This window comes from Diabrotica virgifera, chromosome 9, assembly GCF_917563875.1.
Source record: "Diabrotica virgifera virgifera chromosome 9, PGI_DIABVI_V3a".
NCBI lineage: Eukaryota > Metazoa > Arthropoda > Insecta > Coleoptera > Chrysomelidae > Diabrotica > Diabrotica virgifera.
In genome coordinates this window covers 217015675-217036325 of record NC_065451.1, presented here as the reverse complement: position 1 = coordinate 217036325, position 20651 = coordinate 217015675, and the positions used below count along the sequence as shown (strand labels likewise).

General features: G+C 33.1%; 1 long non-coding RNA gene across 1 annotated transcript; it reads right to left on the bottom strand.

Annotated features, from left to right (window-relative positions):
- Positions 1-5896: 5896 nt before the first annotated feature.
- Positions 5897-18946, bottom strand: LOC126891642 (uncharacterized). Its single transcript, XR_007700503.1, has 2 exons — positions 14603-18946; positions 5897-6037 (listed from the first exon to the last, which is right to left on the bottom strand). It is a non-coding gene; the product is annotated as an uncharacterized LOC126891642 (long non-coding RNA).
- Between the last annotated feature and the right edge of the window lie 1705 nt (positions 18947-20651).

The following is a 20651-nucleotide window of genomic DNA, read 5'->3' as shown; positions in this document are numbered from 1 at the left end:
ATTTTGTATGATATACGACTGGTCAAATTCTAAATGTTTTTAAAAAAGTTCAAATTTTTTAAAATCTTTCTGAACAAAAAGTAGACCATTTAGAAGCTGGCTAATTTTTTTACATATAAAGAGGTGCTCTACCTATCTAATACACTTTACAGAATTAAAATCGGATTATTTAAGGGGCCTCAGCAATGTTTTAAAATTACAAACAATTTTTTGGCTTATAAACAAATAGCTTTGTTTAACCTTCGGAGTACGGAGATTATTTGACTTACTTAGATTACGAAGATGGATCAAGCGTGACCCATTCTCATTTTATTTATAAGGATGTTTTAAATAGTCAGTATTAATAAACAGTATCTTTAATTCAACAAAAAACAAACAAACATAACAATTATAATCCTAAATTATTGTATTTAAATTTTTTAAGATGGTTTCCCATGGGTACCCAGATAGCACAAGTACGTTTTATGGACATCCAATGGACGTACATCTGTGTACATTGGAACGTCCAATGGACGTCCCGCTAAGGTACAATGGACATCCGATGGACGTCCAACGAATGTCCAGAGTTCACAAAATTGGACGTCCATAGAACGTCCTCTACAAACGTACATTGTACGTTGTATTGGAGCTTTCAGTGTACACCTTATGTACATTCAATGTACGTCTTATGGACATTTGTAGGGCACTTTTCAGAAAGCAATCTAGTATCCATAATTTTGTGAATACATAGCAAAAAGCCTTTATAGGAAATAGTTCCTTATAATACTAAACTTATACTTAAAAATATTACACAAAAGACCTTTTTTATTTCTCTTTACTATAACTTCATTATAATATATACTTTATTATAGGAACTAGGAACTTCATTAATGCACGACTGCACTTGCACGATAAACAGAAAACACAAATACCTATATCACAGGATGTATTTTCATAAAGACGAGATTCAGATAATGACGCCCTAGGAAGCATGCACATTAAAAGAGGTTTAATCTCTGTTCTGTTTCTGTTCCAAACTATTTTTAGAGTCAGTCAGTACCGTTGTTGTATATTACAAGCGCGTTTGCCATTCTGTGAATTATCATAAATAAACCATCCTTCAGTATTCCACAACAATTAACAGCGATAATCCCCTAAAGTACCTGCGTAATACTACCTTTCACGACCGATAGCGCGAAGAGCGACAACGTTGTCAAGAAGATTCTCATTTAGTTTGTATTGGAACTTAATATAATAGTCGCGTTTTGTGTAAAATATCTATGGACCACAAATGGATGTCCAATGTACGTTGAAATCAAACGTCCAATGGACGTCCCGTAATGTACGTACATAGTACGTCCAGTTTTGGTCCATGGACGTTTGGACTTTAAATGTACGTTATATGGACGTACATCGGACGTTGTGTGCTATATGGGTATATACTAGTTCGCTCCGGCGGCCAGATTTTAATACCTTACAGAAAACGGGCATAGGTAAATTCGCTCCGGCCATATATTTGAATACGTATACCCGTAAACAGAGACGGTTGCGATTTACGTGTACCTACAAACATATTAAAAATATTTTTCGAAATCCGAAGACCGGGTCAGGAGTGACCCGGCATCATAGATGTTACGTAGAGGAAAAACTGTAATTTGCATGTTCACGAATTATATACGAAAAAATAGATTAAAACAAATAAGGAGAACTTACGATCAATCGGATTTGTAAAAAAATTATTTCATAAAATATTAAGAAATAAGTGAATTTCGGGTCACGCTTGACCCAGTCTTCGTACTCCGAAGGTTAATAATAAAAAAATTAATTTTTAGCAATGCAAATAATTAAAACCGGTATAATTTGACTTAAACTTTCAAATGCTGTCAGCAAAAAAATGTTTTATTTTGCGAAAAATCGATGTTATGTAATTCCTCAAGTTCTTTGTTTATAACAATCTTATCGACATCCGGATCAACTGTTACCCAAAAAATTCGTGTTCTACGGGTCAAAATACATAAAAAAAACTTGGGTGAGTCCATCTAAATAAAGGAGCCCGTAGCACCCCTCCTGAACACAGCACTAATTTGTTTATAAGCCAAAAAATTGTTTATAACTTTAAAACATTGCTGAGGCTGCTTAAATAACCCGATTTCAATTCTGTAAAGTGCATTAGATAGGTGGAGTGCTTCTTTATATCTAAAAAAATTTACAAATCTTTGCATGTTCTAGTTTTTGTTGTGCAAGATTTTAAAAAATTTTAATTTAAAAAAAAAGTTTAGATTGCAAAATTATAATGCAAAATCTAGTAAGTCAATTTTAATAAAAATTGGTGGACGGTTTTAGCACATTACAAAAATTTTCTAAGCGAATTAGGAAGGTTCCAAGTGTAACCTAAGTGATGGAAAAACATTGAATAAGGACATGCTTGTTTTGCCCCCTTATTTTATATTTATTGCTATTTTGCAGCAAGGGTGTTAAATTTAAAGACATTTTTAACCAATCGTATCTGATATAAAATTTAATTATCTTTGTTTTATTCCTATACGACTTTGTTCCAAAATGAATCGTTTTAAAGTTAGAAGTAAAGAAAGTAGAAAAAAAAAGAAATTTTTTGAAATTTTTAAATATTTTATTTTTATTTTTTATTAATGTTCCGGGCATATTTGAGAAGGAGCATAAGTCAATTATTATTAACTAAGTTATCACCTAACTTTATCCGCAAAAATCCGAATGCCACCTCTCACATCCACCTAAAAACAGATCCTTCCTGGTCTAATAATATTTAACTGTTTTATTCAAACTTAAAAACAAAATCTTTTTTGTTACAGGTTTAATAAGCATAGAGAACATGGAAGGGTAGAGATGCCATCGATATCATCATCGGAAGTAAGTGCCAAGAAGAAGCAACAAATATGATAGTATTCTGATAATTTTTTTTGTATTTTATATGTTAAGTTCAATATGTTCAATTTTATTGTTATCTAATTTGTTTGTATAAATCCAGTAAAAGATTTTTCTTCTTCTTTTATATAGGCCGTACTGCCTGTTTTTCTTCAACGGTGCCTTTCATTCTGCCCCTAAATTGTCATTCCATCTTTTCCTTGGGCGTCCTATTCTTCTCCTGCCTAACGGTGACTTGTCCCTGGCTATTCTTACTATCCTTGATTCAGACATCCTGCTTATGTACTCATTCCACTCTTCTTTTCTGTTCTTTACCCAGGTATTTATATTATACCCAGTAAAAGATTGTAAAACAAATACATACACTCACCGGCACAAAATTCCGCCACCCAAAATTTGTGATTAAGTTTGACAATCTATAATTTTATTATTTGTACTCCGATTTTCAAGATTCTTGCATCAGATTGTAGGTACATGTATTGTCAATTGCTATTATTCCGGTAACAAAAAATTTTTGCTTAGGTGGCAGTATACTGGGGTGAATGGAAGTGTTGTTTCTTCTCCTAACTTTAAAAAATTCTGTGGAAAAATTGGAGGGCTGGATTTGTTTCATACTCATTTTGTATTAATCTGAATGTATCACTAAGGTTTTTTTTTAATTATCCGAATTATCCTTTTCTTGTAAGAGCTGTAAATAAAAACACTACTTTGAAGGTTTATTTAATTAAAAATATCATATCCACTAATAATAACAAAACAAAACAAAATTAACAACAAAACAATTAAATAGCGGATAATTCCACCTCTTGCAGCAACGACTGCTCTCAATCTGTTGATCATTAAATAAAGATGTGTTATCCTTGCCTGGGGAATAGCCCGATATTCCTCTACCAGGGCCATAACTGTACCAAATTTTCTGGAAGCCTAGGATGACGGCGAATAGCTTTTTTTAATTCATCCCATAAATGCTCAATAGGATTGAGATCTGGGCTGCATGCGGTCCATTCAAATCTTATCAATCAGGCCTCTATTTTATGAGTCAATCAGTGTTTTTATTCACAAAAAAGGTGCAGCTCTTACAAGAAAAGAGATATGCAAATAATTCAAAGAACAAAATTTTAATGATGCCTACGGGATAATATGACAGGACTATGAAACAAAATGAGCTATTCCATTTTTCCATAGAATTTTTTAAAGTAGGAGAAAATACAACGCTTCCATTCACCCCTGTATAATGCCATGCAAGGAAAATTTTTTGTTAACGGAATAATACCAAACGATATCAATACATGTACTTACAAACTGGTGCAAGAATCTTGAAAATCGGAGCACAAATAATAAAGTTATAAATTGTCAAATTTAATCAAAAATTTTAGGTGGCGGAATTTTGTGCCGGTGAGTATGTATATAAGAACATTAAAGTTTAATGTTTAACTGTTTTATTCAAACTTAAAAACAAAACATTTTTTGTTACAGGTTTAATAAGCGGAACGTGGAAGGGTCCAGGCAACCAAACGACGTTTTTATAACGTAGATAACACGTCATAAAAATGACCAATTGACGTGTTTCTATGACGTAGTACTGACGTTGAAAATCACGTGTATTTGTCTCATCGATTTGACGTCATAATTGTGACAATTTTAAAACTTAATCGTATCTACGTTTTTTGCACGTCGGTAAAACCACGTCTTTAATACTTTCAAAAAATGACCTCTTTCAGATGTTTCAAAATAGTATAAAAAATAGGTATGTACATAACATAAAACCTATAGGCCTACGTCCCATGTGTCGAAGATATAAGTACTACCACTTGTTTAAGATCGCTTGTGCGCTAGGCTTGAAGCATCATTGATTCTGCCTGATTGTACCAGCCCTCACATTATAGAATTTTCACTAGTTATATACATACTTACTGTGTCAAAACTGAAACAACATATATACGAAACCAATAAATAATTTATTAACAAATTATCCAGCATACTAATATCTTAATTTAACGCTGTCTTAATATCTTCATTTAACGCTTAATTAAAAACAAATAAACATAACCTCAAATAGTTGTCAAGAAGAATTACTGCATTAAACTAACTCACTGAGCAAAAACACATAAAAATCTCTTAATTTACACGTTTCTTCAACTAAATATCTAAATGAAAAGTCTTATTTTATCACACAAGACACAAACCACGTAAACAATAAATGAGAGATTTCTTATGAACATTTAGCGTCATCTATACCTAAACGAAATTGTTTAGTCAATACAAACAAGCAAGCTCCTCCCAATTTTGTGACGTCAGACTTAGGCTGTCTGAAATTAAAACGTTTTTTAAACGTAATTTTAACGTCATTAATCTTACGTATTTAAAATCATCTACAAAAGACGTCTATATGACGTAATGTTCAAACACGTGTTATATTCAACCAAAAACTGACGTTTCCTCAACGTTATATGACGTCACTTGGTTGCCTGGTAGAGATACCATCGATATCATCGGAAGTGCCAAGAAAAAGAAACAAATATGATATTCTGATACAGTTTTCGTATTTTATATGTTAAGTTCAATAAAACGTTAAATGTTTGAGTTTTAATTCTAACTACCCTTAACCTGTATATTTTAGTGATAATGTAGAAGATTTCGTTAACTTGATTAGTCAACTGACCAAGCCTTCTGGTAGTAAATCGTAAAAATTGTCGATTTTTGACTATTCCGTTCAATATAAATCATTGATGGACACACCCTTGGTTATTTCTGCTCTCCTGGTACTAAATCAATTTCCAATCAAATCAGGGAACTTTGAATATCGATAGAGATTGATGGACACACCCTTGGTTATTTCTGCTCTCCTGGTACTAAATCTTAAAAATTGTCGACTATTTTCTTTAATATAATTCTTAGATGGACAAACCCACTGCCATTTCTGCTCTCCTGGTACTAAATCAATTTCCAATCAAATCAGGGAACTTTGAATATCGATAGAGATTAGGCTTATTTTTGGGAAAATAATACGATCAAGTTAATTTAAGGATTTATTATGAAACCTCTAATTTTACAAACTGTATACAGTATAATATCATACAATATATTTATGTACACTTTTTTCTGGTTTATGGTCTAGAGTGGACGTTCTTGGTGGGATTACCTACTTCTTGTTTATCTGCAAATAAAAGTAATGATTAGAAATGGTATTTTGTAGGTAATTTACAGGTACAGTAAAACCTCGATATAACGGACTTCGGATATAACGGACCAAAAATAGGGTCAAATGTAAAAAAATTAAAAACGTTCTGTTAATATTATACATACTTAACCCTGCCTTTACTAACATACATTGCATAACAACGGGGTCCCCGTGGATCCCAAACGTTATATTTTACAAATAATGTTAATAAACTTTTTATTATAGAAAAATGAGGACACATTTCTAAATAATCTGACTTATTTTAAACCTATTTTTATATAACGGACTTTCGGCTTTAACGGACACCCCGTTCCCCCAATTAGTCCGTTGTATCGAGGTTTTACTGTGTTTCGTAAGAATGGTGGTTTCAAAAATCAAACAAAGGAGTTATATTATAGAGACAGACACAATAAACATAAAACACCTGCTGTTCTTTATTTTATTTATGTCTTTTATTTCCCTTGAAGGAAAAGTCCTACAGTATTGACACTTGGTATATAGGAAAACGTCTATTAATTTTGGTTTCAATAAATTTTTTGAGTGTCTATATAATTTAACAAGGGAAAAGGAGAAAATCAAAGGCTACAGTTCATCAAAAATTCACATACTTTGACTCAAATTGGACAAAATATCAATTTTCTAATGTTAGGAAATTTCCAAATCGCTAAGATTTTTTTTTTCAAATAGAATCACTTCCTAAAAAAATTCTGAACGCAGAAGAAGAACGAGGGACATATTTTAAGGCCCATGAAAAAATTATGGTATAAAATTTTTTGTAGAAAATCTACGTTTTTTTTTAAGTTGACATGGTTCCTCAAGAGAAAAACAATTGCTGGAAGACTACAGTTTATCAAAAACTCACATACTTTGACTCAAATTGGGCAAAATACTAATTTTTTTGTTACGAAATTTACAAGTCTCGAAAAATTTCTCACAAACTGTAAGCCCTAGAAAAATTCTCAGCACAGAAGAAGAACGAGGGACATATTTTAAGGCCCATGAAAAAATTATGGTATAAAATTTTTTGTAGAAAATCTACGTTTTTTTTTAAGTTGACATGGTTCCTCAAGAGAAAAGCAATTGCTGGAAGACTACAGTTTATCAAAAACTCACATACTTTGACTCAAATTGGGCAAAATACTAATTTTTTTATGTTACGAAATTTACAAGTCTCGAAAAATTTCTCACAAACTGTAAGCCCTAGAAAAATTCTGAGCACAGAAGAAGAACGAGGGGCATATTTTCCCACCTCCCCAGCACCAGAAAATCAAAGAATATTATATTATTATATGGGCTATAATAGCCCATGAAAAATTTATGGAATAAAATTTTTTATTGAAAATCTATGTTTTTTTGAGTTTATATGATTCCTCAAGAGGAAAGCAATTGCGGGGAGACTACAGTTCATAAAAAACTCACACACTTTGACTTAAATTTGACAAAATATGACTTTTTTAATGTTACGCAATTTCCAAGTCTCTAAGGCTTATTTATACCCCATGAAAAATTTTGGTATAAAATTTTTTGTTGAAAATCTACGTTTTCTTGAGCTTACATGATTCCTCAAGAGAAAATCAACTGCGGGGAGACTATAGTTCATCGAAAACTCACATACTTTCACTAAAATTGGACAGACTATGATTTTTTTAATGTTATGAAATTTTCAAGTCTCTAAGAATTTTTTTCTCACAAACCGTAAGCCGTAGAAAAATTCTGATCACAGAAGAAGAATGAGAGGTATATTTTATGTACGAAAATGCCTACAGTTTACACATTTTAATGCTTTTAATTAATATATGGCCAAAATACAGCAGCAGAAAATCAAAGGCTATAAAAGCATATGAAAAAATTACATATTGTATAAAATTGTTTGTTGAACATCTACGTTTTTTTGAGTTAACATGATTACTCAAGAGAAAATCATTTGCGGAGAGACTACAGTTCATCAAAAACTCACATACTTTGACTAAAATTGGACAAAATATGATTTTTTAATGTTACGAAATTTCCGAGTCTGTAAGAATTTTTTGAAGTTATACTTCTTTACGGGCGTAATGACGGTGAAATTTTATATGGGAAAACCTAGCGACCGGGCGCATGCGCATTATAACTTTGTTCTGATTGGATGTTCAAATGACATGACAAAAATTATCCAATATGGCAGCTGTGGGACTGTGTTTGGTTATAATGTATGCTTGTTGCGTTTTAAAATTTGTAGGAAGAGAAACAACAAACAAAAAGTTAGTTAATGGTTATACTGCCTTTTTAAATAGTTTTCATATTATATTTTTGGACTTATTTACATAGAAGAGATGATTGTTGCATGCCAATGTGAAAGCTCATCAAACTGTGCCTAGTATGAGTGCCGCAGATCTCGCTTATTCAAAGCTAAAGAATCTTTCACTGGTAAGTGTTTTATAAATAGTTGATCAAATTTTGTTATGATATTTGAACATAGCCACTTTGCACGACGCAAGTGATTGCGAAATGTATTAGTCGTTATACGGGCTCCGATACCTACCTTGAACCTACCAAAATACATAAGTAGTATGTAATACTTTTTTTTACATAATTTGATTACCATCAAAATTTATATCAATATTCACCTAATATATTGTCTTCTTACCCTATGTTTTGTTGTATTTTTTCAATTCTAAATCATTTCAATTCAAAATCAAAATAATTTGATTTACATAAGTTAAAAATGTCAAAAGGTTAATCTGTTTAGTTAGACGATCTTCGCACATAATGACAAGCTGCCTCTGTGGTGCAGTTTTAATGCGGGTGAATCCCAATACAACGCAAATACCAGCCGCGTGGTAAGTTGGTTCGAATCCCAATAGAAACTTTTACTTTTTTATTTTTTTTTATACATTTTATGATTGTAAGTATATTTATTATATAATTTTATTTTCAGAAAATACGTATTTAGTTAAAAATTTTTCCGACAATTAATGTTCAGAAATCATTTGTGGCATTTTTAATGTGTTTGTGTGTGTTTTATTTTTTTATTATTTTAATTTTTGGCACTGTTTTAATAAAAATGTTTGAGAAGTATTAAGTATAAATTAATTTAATATTTAAATAAAATATAAATAAAAAGTATATTAATTTCGTTTATAATCATATAATAGAAGTATAACTTCTTACGTGCGTACAAAGTACACACACATTCTTTTTTTCTCACAAACCGTAAGCCGCAGAAAAATTCTGAGCACAGAAGAAGAACGAGCGGCATATTTTATGTAAGAAAACGCCTACAGTGTACTCTTTTTAATCCTATAATATTTGACAATCCAAATATTATAGGAGTATGTCAACTAAAACTGTCACAGTTGCCAAACTCGTCCGATACGTCTAAAGCCGATGCCGCACTGCAGGATACTAGATGGTCGCTTGGAAGGTGGATGGTGGAGGGGCGCTGCATCCTGGACGCAGTGAAAGAGTGAATGAAGTCCAAAACTGACTGCTGAGGAATCGTTTGTTACGTTACGTTTATTTTGTTTTTAGCATATCGTCCTATTAGAGGTAAAACTCACTAACTACACTTTTCAGAAAGTGGAGAAAAATTGACTTAAAAGGTACAAATTATTTTTGAAGTTATACTTCTTTACGATCGAGAGTGAAATTTTATCACATGCCGGGCGCATGCGCACACAGACAGTATGTACAGTTGTTGAGTCCGCGAGTCTTTACCCGTGCGTCATCATTTAAAGCATACGAAATAGGTCGAAAATTTACTAAACTCAACGGCAAATGGATATTATTCCGATCACGGGTTATTATAAAATTTGACGTTATCAAATAAATAGAATGTCAAATTTAAGTTTTGATTTAAAATTTTGGTGCATAATTACAGCTACATTTGAAGTAGCTTAATAAATTATTTTGTTATTATTGATTAATAAATAAATAAACAATTTATAGAAAAATTCAATAACATATTTTCTTTTTGTTATTTTATTCACTTTGGCGGAACCTTAAACACAAGCATTCAACTGTGTCAACAATAAGGTTAGCTTTGTACGTCGTCAAAATTTATCTTAAGATAACAAACTTATCACAAAATTTCTAATTCCAATATAAAATAAGTTGTGACTGCATAGCTCCGCTGAGGAGGCATGAGGATGCTGAAATAGCTATATGGAGATGGTGGTCCAACTCTGAATCGAATATAAACAAAAACTGCCTTTATCTTTTTTTATAAAATTAGTTGTGAAAACAACTGTTTGTATACTATAAAAAACTTCAAAATTCAACAAATTAACAGCAAAAAATTCAACAAACTGACAGCCACAAAAGTAAACAAGCCAAAACGTCAGAAATTGTACTTAAAATATGTGAAGACATCCCCAATCGTCTTTCTTTGTACCTATCTCTTTTCAATACACTGAGTCTAAATCGTTCATAAAAATAACATGTGTTTTTACATAATAACAGGCGGCAGCTGGTTTGTCATTAATTTCATGCGTGGAAGAGAATGATGCTAAATAAAAAGTACATATGTGTTTTATCTCACCAGGTATTAATGATGCACGGGTAAAGACTCGCGGACTCAACTGTATTTCGTTGCTAATCTTTCAAGATGTATGTATATGTGTCAGCGCAAATAAGTCATATTATATATAAAAGGATATATTAGTGTTAAGTGAATGTATTATTTATTATAATTTTTGGGTCTTTGGGTTTGTCTTCGTCGGGAATAAGATATTTTATAATAATAGTGGTAGAGCGTGTGACCGGAGATCAAGAGGTCCCGGGTTCAAATCCCGGACGATTCATATTTTTTTATATTTTTGGTATCGTTTTAATAAAAAAAATTTTATTTAAAGAAAAGTAAAGAAAGTTAAGAAAATAAAAAAAAAAATCATGACACAACCAGCACATATTAGTATAAACGGCATTCAAATTGAAAAAGTATCAAGTTATAAATACTTGGGAACTTTAATAAACGAAACTGGAGACCAAAACAATGAAATAAAAAGACGTATCGAAATTGCCAGGGCCACCTTCATAAAGATGAGAAAATTCTTCTGCAACAGAGATATAAGCATCCCTCTACGATTAAGAATGCTAAGTGGCTACGTATTTAACACGCTATTATACGGTGTAGAGGCCTGGACTCTCAAACAGAACAACATAAAAAATATTGAAAGTTTCGAGATGTGGTGCTACCGTCGAATGCTGAAGATAAGTTGGGTTGAAAGAATCACAAATCTTGAAGTAATACGAAGGATAGGAAGAGACCCAGAAATTTTATTAACGATTAAACGAAGAAAACTCGAGTATTTGGGTCACCTGATGAGAGGTCATAAATACGCATTACTTCAAAATATAATGCAAGGAAAAATAGAAGGAAAACGGAATCCAGGCCGTAGAAGAATGTCGTGGATGCGGAATTTGAGAGAGTGGTTTGGCTGCACCACTAATGAACTTTTTAGGTCAGCTGTAAACAAAGTCAGGGTATCCTTGATGATTTCCAATCTCCGATAGGAGTGGCACAAGAAGAAGAAGAAGAAGAAAGAAAGTTAGTTTAATATTTAAATAAAATACAAATAACCTGTTAAGTAAGTATATTAATTTCGTTGAAATCATAATAATAGAAGTATAACTTCTTACGTGCGTACAAAGTACACACATTCTTTTTTTTAAATTCACCTGACTTGAATATTGGATGTTTTTAATGCAACTGCAAAGAATAAATAAAATAGATATTTTAATCCATGTTTCGTCAAATAGTGGGTCTGCTGGGTTCCAAATTGCCCTTCTTTTATACACAGAACTTATTACGCTTTCCTCCATAGCCAGGCTACCCGGATAGACGCCTGGCGAACCACCGGATGGTTAGATGGTAGTGGGAGGCCACTGCGGCTCCGTCGTTTTGTTATTCGCGGTATAAGTAGCTGGATGGTCGCCAGGCAGGTATCTACCATCCACCATCCTACCAAACTTCCTGCAGTGCTTAAAGGTGGGAAACAATAAGTAGAATGTAAATGTATAGGTTTTTATCACTAAACTTCCAACCTCCACTAGTTTCATTTATCTCACAACTTAATATGTTTTCCATCTTTTGCGTTATTCTGCAGGTTATTAGCGCGCTCATCATTGTATACACACACCCAAACTTACATGGAATCATCTGATAACTCTTACTATTTCGTACGAATTTAAAAAAACAAACACACGAAGTCAAACAATATTTATTTTAAAGCAATTTAATAGCAAATACATAACAATTAAATAAAACATTAAAGTATTTAACAAACAAAGTGAAAGTAGTTGTTTTAAAGTTAGTAGCATCCAAAATTTCAATGTAAAACGAATAATGTTTAAATTGTTTTTACTTATTTTTTTTTTGAAGATCTTCTTTTTTAGCGGCGAATCGATTGAGGGTAAAATTTGATTGATCCGCGCGCATGCGCACACCGACAGTATGGTATTAGTTGTTATACGGGCTCTGATTGGGTGTTGAAATTTTGAAATGATCTGTCAATAATTGTTCAATATGGAGTTATCGGTAAACAAGAATATTGTATAATATTAGTTTTTATTGATGTGTGGACAGAAATAAAATCAAATTTATAATTATAGTGACTTTTTAAATAGTTTTGAAAAGCCGCAGGTACGTAATTCTAAATGTTTCAGTTGGAAATACGTAATAGTTTCAATACCTATCTATTTGGAAAATGTTAACAAAATAATGTAGTTACCTATTAGTAGGCAATGCTTTAATTTACATAATCTGATTACGAACAAACTTTCTACAAATCTTCATCTCATATATCGTTTTCTTACTCTATATTTTGTTTTATTTTATTTCGACAAAAATCTAACTAATAATTTTATTAAATTCATATAAATTTATGGTGTAAACGTTTAGTTTGTCTATATTCCCACATGACGTATACGAGAGTTTGGTGCAGTTTGAAATGGCGTCAACTTTCGTACGGCGCGGTTGACGTGAAGTGGGTTCAAGCCCCAAGCAAGTTATTATTTTTTTATTTTTTTTATAGATTTTATGATTGTAAGTATATTATTATATAATTTTTGAAGATATTCTTCTTTATTGAAAGTGGTAGATAAGAAAGTTAGTTTGATTTAAAAAAAAATAAGTACAAATAACCTTTTAAGTATATTTAACTTCGTTTAAATTACCTATTATATAATAGAAGAATATCTTCTTACGTGCGTACAAAGTACACACACATTCTTTTTTTTTTTTTGTATTTCGTGGTAGTCACTGTTATCACCTTTAGTCCTTATGCAAGCTTCAGATTGCGTGGGCACGCTCCTAATCAAATTATCAATATTTCGTTGTGGTAGGTTGCTCCATCCTTTAAGAGCAGCTTGTACTAGCCGTGCGGTGTTTTGTGGATTATCCCGGCGAGCTCTAATTTTTCTAATAAGCATATCCCACAAATACTCTATAGGATTAAGCTCGGGTGAGTAAGCAGGCCACTCCAAACAAGGGATACCTTCTGCTTCAATGATGTCTGTAGTCACTCTAATGGTATGTACAGGCCCATTATCATGCAATAAAATCAAATTTTCTCCTGTTGCACCTCTCCAGAGCCTGACTACAGGTTATCAACATACTTGTGAGCAGTAAGTTGATTGGATGAAAATTAAAGGAGTTTTTTTTACAGATCACAATTCCTCTCCAGAACATTACACTTCCCCTTTTATATCTGTGAACAGATCTGACAGTTTTCGTTCTTGCTTGTCTTCCTCGACTTCTAAGTACATAATTTCGTGGGTCATCTGATTTTACACCAATCCCGACTTTTTCTGAAAATAGCACATTTTAGCAATACCCAATGTTCCAGTTTTGGTGGTGAAGACACCAATTTAGGCGACCAATCTTGTGCTGCCTGGATCACTCGAACACATAACTGTCTCCTGCTGTATACTTCTTGGTACGAATTCTTCTTCTTATCGTTTCAACTGAAACAGTTACACCTGTAGCTTCCAAAAGCTGCCTTTGGAGCTGCAGGTGAGAAATGGTTGGGTGTCTTCCAGCTGATTGGACAATTAAATGATCTTGGAGAGCCGGTATTACTTTTGGCGACTTTCCCTTGCTTTATTTTTGAGCTTTCCTAGTTCCTGTTACCTAGCATAGGTTTTGGATAGAACGCCCCGTATTACGCCTAGCTCTACAGCTATGTCCCTCTGAGAACATTACTTTCTCCACAAGACCAATAATCTTTCCTCGTTGTAAGTTCTATAACCCCGCATCAGGCATATTTTCGTTTTTGGACGTAAAAGTTAGTTTCTTTATTTTTGTTCAATTTGAGACTCAAGCAAATAACCTATACCGTACCGAGCTGTACTATCCGATTGTCTTATATATTTGTTTATTTCCAATAAAAAACCTTTATTTTTCGCAACAATAACAAGTTTTTTCAAAAGAAATAAATATTACTTTGAAATACATGGTGATCCCATATAAGTTTGGGTGTGTATGTCTATGTATTGTACTGGCAGCAAATAATAAAAACCCATTCATCTAAACTAAAACAAAATAGTGAAAAAATAAAATACCTTGGAATTATACAGCCCAAGTGTCAAACTACGGAGAACTGAGAAGACTTCTGCTTCTCTTATTAAAGCCGACTTTTGCCTAGCCTTTGATCCAGTCTCCATTGTTTTGCTGGTAGCTGTTTCTTGAAATTTATTTAGAAGATTTGGACCAGATTTCCTCACAGATCAGTTAGCTCTACGAAAAGCCTCTTCTTCTTTTCTTCTCCTTCTTCTGTCTCTCAATTTATTTTCATTTCCATATTTCCTTTTCAAATTCTTTTTAACTCTCTCTTTTGGCTTTCTTTACTACCTGTTTCACTCTTCTTCCATTTAAATTGTTAGTTGGAGGCACATATACCTCGTCCAATTTACTTACCGTTGCACGTCATCCGCGCCATAGCCTGTGACACGATATCAACACGAAATATCTAGGCGGTAGGTGTGTTTCCCTTTAGAATCATTTTGATTCTAAAAAAGAACACACCCACCGCCTAAATATTTCATGTTGGTATCGTGTTACAGGCTATGGCGCGGATGACGTGCAACGGTAAGTAAATTGGACGAGGTATATATTATTATTATGATGTATCTTGCCAGGATGTGGTGCAATTATGAACTTAATTGTGTATGGACGAAATAATGTACTAGGCTCTTTGCATTGTAGTCTTTAGCTACAAATCAGCATTTCTTGTTCATATCTTGACTCTGACCACCAGATATTCTGACCACCAATAGAACCGCATGGAAGAAATGGATAAAGGTCGAACCGGACATCCGACGGGTTCAGAGCTATTATGAGTCCATAACGGACTCAAAATTATATTATTATGAGTCCATTAGATACTTCTCCATACGGTTCCATGTACCGGGTGTCCCAATAAGAATGACTCCCGGCCATATCTCAGGAATTGTTTATAGTACAGCTTTGAGAAAAAAATATTTATAACAGAAGTTGCCTCGGGAAAAGCCTGGAAATTATTTTCATAATTGTAGGTCCACCGCCAGAGGGCGTAATTGAATATCAAAAATTAAAAAATAAAATTTTTCCAAAATTTACCTAATGAAAGGGCACTGGAAATCCAATCATCGTATTCTTCATAAAATTCTGCGCATATTTGATTTCACAAGTTTAAGTCTACCTTTGCAAATAAGAGGTGGGGTGAGTGGTAACCTTCTTATGAAAAAATGGCTGTAAGTCCGGTTCTGCTAAATCGAATTTTGCATACTTGGTCTTGTTGAAAACAGCTCTTTTTTGTCAAGGTAAGAGTCTTATTTTCGAAATAGCCTAATCAGTAATATGCCAGCTACTAGGCGTTATTTATTTATTTTCGGAAATCTAGTTTTCTTTGGAGAATATTAAATACAAGTATGCATTTTTAATCCTTTTTGACAAAATTAGACCAAATTAGCAACATAATACCGAAAACCGCATGTCGATATCTTTTTTCTATCTCGAGATATCTTAAGAAACGTGTAAATTTTAAACAACTGTTAATGTCACTGGTAAACGAAGTTAAGGAAAAGTAGTGTGCTATGGAAAAACAAAGAAACATTTTCCAGATGTAAACGTATATAATTAATTAAAACAACAATAAGACAAATAACACTATAAAATATAACAAAGAAATAAAAGTAACTACATACTTAGTGACGACCTAATGTTCAAATTGTTGCTCATCATTTTCGATTCAAGCATTTACTCTTTAAAGAGTAGATTGAACAGCAGTCTCAATTTCTGCTTTCGCAATGCTTTGAATGGCGTTTCGTATTCGTATTCTCTAGATTCTAGATCATGTTTTCTCGCGTAGTGGGCCTAGCGGCAAAAACAAGGTCTTTAATCCGTCCCCATAAATAAAAGTCTAAAACAGTTAAAGCTGTTGCTATTCAATCTATTCTTGAAAGAGTAAATGCTTGCATCGAAAATGATGGGCAACAATTTGAACATTTAGGCAGTCACTAAGACTAAGTAAGTACATAGTTGCATTTATTTCTTTGTTATATTTTATAGTGTTGTTTGTCTTATTGTCGTTTTAATTAATTATATACGTTTACATCTGGAAAATGTTTATTTGTTTTTTCCACAGCACACTACTTTTCCTTAACCTCATTTACCGGTGACAGTAACAGTTATGTTTAAAATTAACACATTTCTTAAGATATCTCGAGATAGAAAAAAGGTATCGACATGCGGTTTTCGGTATTATGTTGCTAATTTGGTCTAATTTTGTAATACAGGATCAAACATGCATACTTTAATATTTTCCAAAGAAAACTAGATTTCTGAAAATAATGAAATAACGCCTCCTAGCTTGCATATTACTTTAGGCTATTTCGAAAATAAAACACATTGACGAAAAAGAGCTGTTTTCAACAAGACCAAGTATGCAAAATTCTATTTAGCAGAGCCGGACTTACAGCCATTTTTTCATAAGAAGGTTCCCACTCACCCCCACCTCTTATTTGCAAAGGTAGACTGAAATTTGTGAAATCAAATATGCGTAGAATTTTATGAAAAATACAATGATTGGATTTCCAGTGCCCTTTCATTAGGTAAATTTTGTAAAATCTTGATTTTTGATATTCAATTACGCCCTCTGGCGGTGGACCTACAATTATGAAAATAATTTCCAGGCTGTTCCCGAGGCAACTTTTGTTATAAATATTTTTTTCTCAAAGCTATACTATAAACGGTTTCTGAGATATGGCCGAGAGCCATTCGTATTGGGACACCCGGTACAGTACACCTTCAGAGGCATTGTTGTCCACTCTTGCAATCGACCATGATTATTCCATTTTTGGTTTGGTGCACTTAAATAACGATAAATAAATAAATAACTCTTCTTCCTTTCTTTCGTTTGCCCAGTGTTGTGATTTTTTCATCATAATTTTCTTCGTCATGTGGCTGTGTAGTCAGTAGCTTTGCTTATAATAGCTTATGATTGGACCCCATTAGGGAGCGTGTATTACCAGTTGTCACATAATTTAATTTGTGGGCAAGTTCTTGTGTATGGACGAAATAATGTACTAGGCTCTTTGTGTTGTAGTCTTTAGCTACAAATCAGCATTTCTTGTTCATACCTTGACTCCAGATATGAAAGAAATGGATAAAGGTAGAACCCGACATCCGATGGGTTCAGAGCTATTATGAGTCCATGACTGACTCTAAATTCTATCATTTTGAGTAAATTAATTATTTCTCCATACGGTCCCATGTGCGCCACAGCTTCAGTGGCATTGTTGTCCACTCTTGCAATCGCCCATGATTATTCCATTATATCCATTATTTTTCCTGTCTTTAGTTTGCACACTCCTGTGAAGTTTTCGACATAATTTTCTTCGTCATGTGGCTGTGCTGTCTGTGTATCAGTAGCTTTGCTGGTAATAGCTTATGATTGGACCCTTATAGACGGAGAGGCAGCGCTGAAACATTTCTTTGAATTTACTAAAGCTAAATTTTTCACAGTTGATTATTGTGATTGTGTAGAGAAACATACTGCGTTCGGTCAAGCGAAACGTAGAACAGGGGTTACTAAGAGGGTATCAAAGTTGCTTTCCTACGAAGGTAATTAAATCCATTTACTAAGGCTGAAAATCAGTACACACATTCTAAATTAAATATAAACAAAAGTTATTATAGTCGGTCAGCTGTACGACGGGACAGAGCCAGTCTGTCGGCCCCAATGAATGTACAGGGTTATTCACTATATTTTGACCCCTTTGTAAACTGCTTTATTTACAGAATTAGAAAAAAATGTAACATACAAAAGTTATTCGATTCTTTAATTATGATTTTTGACATATATATCGTACTACTGACGTCATCGATCTGGACGTGATTACTATTTTTTAAATGGGAATAGGGGTCTAGTGCTAGCTCATTTGAAAGGTTATTCAATTCTCTATACAGTAATATAAACATTATGATCATTATTTATACAGGGTGTCCAAAAATTTTTTTTCAATTATTAATTAAACAATTAATTTAATTAAATTTTTTTTACACCCTGTTTAATTAATCATGTTAATGTTTATATTACTAATAGGGAATTGAATAAGCTTTCAAATGAGCTAGCACTCGACCCCTATTCCCATTTAAAAAAAATAGTCGATTACGTCATCGCGCCCAAATGGATGACGTCACTAGTACGATTTATATGTCTCAAAATCATAATTTAAAAATCGAATAACTTTTGTATTTTACATTTATTTCTAATTCTGTAAATAAAGCAGTTTACAAGGGGGTCAAAATATAGTGAATAAATAACCATGTACATTCACTGGGGCCGACCGACCAGCTCTGTCCCGTCATACAGCTGACCGACTATAATAACTTTTATTTATATTTAATTTAGAATGTGTGTACTGATTTTCAGCCTTAGTAAATGGATTTAATTACATTCGTAGGAAAGCAACTTTGATACCCTCTCAGTAACCCCTGTTCTACGTTTCGCTTGACCGACCGCAGTATGTTTCTCTACACACTCACAGTAATGAACTGTGAAAAATCTAGCTTTAGTAAATTCAAAGAGATTTTTCAGCGCTGCCTCTTGGACTATTATTAGGGAGCGTGTATTACCAGTCATCACAAAATTTAATTTGTTGTCAAGGTTCTTCTTGTTGCGCTCTTTAGCTACAAATGAGTATTTATTTTTCATATCTTGTCTCCAAATATTCTGGTCACCAATAGAACCGCATGGAAGAAATGGATAAAGGCTGAACCGGACATCCGACGGGTTCAGAGCTATTATGAGTCCATAATGGACTCAAAAAATTCGATCATTTTGAGTCCGTTCTCGTTTACTTCAGCTATTTCTCCATGCGGTCCCATGTAGGTGCCTACACTTTCAGCAGCATTATTGTCTACTCTGCCCATGACTATTCCGTTTTTGGTTTGGTGCACTTTTCTCTCTTTGTTCAGTATCTCTTTTAGACACATGTAGAAATCAGCTACTTCTTCTGGTGCTCCTTCTACTGGGGCATATAACTGTATGAAGATGTTTGCCCCATTTGTAGCGTTATTGATGACTTTCTCTGGCCCATTTCTTTCGCTAGTACTCCTTTTGCTGTTTCGTTGCGATTCGCTCCTACGAAAAACATAAATAAAATTGCTCTTTCCATTATCGTTTTATTTGAGATCCAATATTTCTAAATGTTGCATCTTCATTACCTCACATAACTGGACCTCTTTCTATAATGGAGTTGACGTTCAAGGTGCCGATTGTGATTTCTTTCTAGGTCTCTTTCTCTATTTGCCAACAACACTACTATTGAAGGGGCTGAAGAAGGAGGGACAGAAGAAAGAAGGCGATCGTGATTTGTTAGTCGCTGATTCCAGTTTTCAGCTAAAAATGATATGTATTATTAATATTAAAGTTACAATTATCTTTTAATAGAATTGAAATACCGAAATTTCATCGCAATCTCAAGTGAAGGTATCAAGTGAATGTACAGGCAAAGAAGGTATGTCAAAATAGTAAGATTTGAGAAAAATGGTTTTAAAGGTTAAGACTCTCTGGTGTTTGTTTATTATTTATGCACTGACGAAAACTCGTTTATTTACTAAATTTGCTGTAATTACAGTGATGGCATCAGCCTATGTGTACAACATGACATAGCATTTTTTCGCCGGGACCGTGCGTATTTGCCACCTTCTTAGCTTGACTAGAGAAATTAAAATATACAGGCTGGGGCATTAGTATGACAAAGTCCAATTACTCGTTTGTCGTAAGAGATATGAAAAAAAGTTATTTAGGTAAAAGTTGGGGCACTGATAGGACCATAATTTAAAAATATATTCAAATATACAGGGGCGTGCGTATTGACAGGAAGGCACAAACTTATGGTTTTTTAAATGGAACACACTGTATTTTTACATTTTTGGATTCTCCTCAATGATTCCATTCTTAAAATATATGGTTTGTAATATTATACGAGGTAATTTAAAAGATAATTACGTTTTTTTTGTTAATTTCGTAGCAAAATTTACACCCTGTAGAATTGTAGTGATTTGACATCAAATTTTTATTTTATGTTCAAACGATTTTTAATATAGTCTACTATTGTTTAAACA